The 1,645-nt window shown below is 33.9% G+C and overlaps 1 non-coding gene across 1 annotated transcript; it reads left to right on the forward strand.

The window, feature by feature from the left end:
- Nucleotides 1–212: 212 nt before the first annotated feature.
- LOC131175619 (small nucleolar RNA R71) lies at nt 213–319 on the forward strand. Its single transcript, XR_009145814.1, has one exon. It is a non-coding gene; the product is annotated as a small nucleolar RNA R71 (small nucleolar RNA).
- The last annotated feature ends 1,326 nt before the right edge of the window (nt 320–1,645 follow it).

Genomic DNA, 1,645 nt, shown 5'->3' on the forward strand with positions numbered 1-1,645 from the left:
GGTCATACATTCCAGTAGCTTGCCTCTTTTGAGTTAGAGCTGGTCCTCTTGAGCTACTCCAAAGATGAGTATTCTTTGTAATTTTCTCTAATAGCTCATAAGCTTCATCTTCATGCTTCATAATAAATTCTCCTCCTGTTTGAGCATCAATTATCCCTCTAATTGTAGGAGTAACATTGGTGTAAAAATTCTGGTTTATCATCCATTTTGGAATGGCATAATGAGGGCATTGTCTCTCTAATTCCTTCCATCTCATCCATGATTCATAGAGAGTTTCATCTTCTCTTGGTCTAAAAGCTGTCATTTGATTCCTCAATTCTTGAGCTTTTCCCAGTGGAAAATATTGTGCAAGAAATGCATCAGTGAGTTGCTCCCAATTTGTAATGGAGTTGTGAGGTAAAGAGTCAAGCCAATCCAATGCTCTATCCTTCAAAGAGAATGGGAATAGCTTCAATCTTGCTGCATCATCAGATACTCCAGGTTATTTTTGCATATCACAAATCATAGCAAACTTCTTTAGATGTGTGTGTGGATTTTCAGAAGGATGTCCCCCAAATTGAGAATTTTGAATCATTTAAAGAACCCCAAAATCCATCTTATAGCTATTTGCATCAATTCTTAGTCTTGCTATACTCTCTCTCAAGTCATCAAAACGAGGAAAAGCATGATCCATCATACTTCCCCTAGGCACATTAGCATTTACAACCTCTTCACCTTGGGCTGCATTTTCATTGTTTCGATCATTTCCAGCATTACCACCACCAATTCTAATTCTTTCATCAGCCATGTCTGCTTCAATTTCAGTTTCTCTCAAGGCTTCTTTCCTTTTTCTGGTTTCTTTCTTGTTGGCTCTACAAAATTTCTCAATTTCAGGATTAAACAATAAAGATGTGCTACTTGTGCTTCTAACTCATCTCATAAAAGATTAAGAGTACCTAAAAAGAACAAACAAACACAAAATGAAAAGATAACAAAGATAAAACTATAAACAACTAAAATAGTCAAGAATTCAATCTTAAACAAACAACTCCCTGGCAACGGTGCCAAAAACTTGATGTGGCCCAACCGCAAGTGCACGGGTCGTACAAGTAATATAGAAAAGATATCGTTCCCACGAGGAGTTGTGTTAATGATTGAATTTTTGATATAAAAATTCTGACTAATTTGAACTAATTTTGAAATTAAAGTAATAAATTGATGGATATTGAAGTGTGAATTCTATGTGTGTAAAATTAATAATCTATTCAACAATGTAGAGATTTAACTAAATTTGTATCAAATTAAAATAAGCAAATTGAAATATGGCAAGATCTAAAATGGCAAGTAATTAAATTCAATTAGAAATTAACAATGATAAAAAAAGGCGATTCCGGAGTTCGGGAGTTCATATTCAAGCTATTTTGGGATTTTTAAATTGGTTATCCAATCTTGTGGAACTTACGGGTTTTAAGGAGATTAATTCTTAAATCCTTTGAATACCCTTTCGAGTGGGACAAAGAGTGCCTTAATCAATTTAATCCTACTTTCGTGGAGTTAAAGTTAATCAAGACCCATTAAGTTCCTTAATTAATCTGTAAATCCTCTTAATCCTTAGTCTATTTCTAGATCTAAGTTAATTAAGTTCAATTTCTTGATTATCTATCAC

Source organism: Hevea brasiliensis, chromosome 17, assembly GCF_030052815.1.
Source record: "Hevea brasiliensis isolate MT/VB/25A 57/8 chromosome 17, ASM3005281v1, whole genome shotgun sequence".
Classification (NCBI taxonomy): Eukaryota; Viridiplantae; Streptophyta; class Magnoliopsida; order Malpighiales; family Euphorbiaceae; genus Hevea; species Hevea brasiliensis.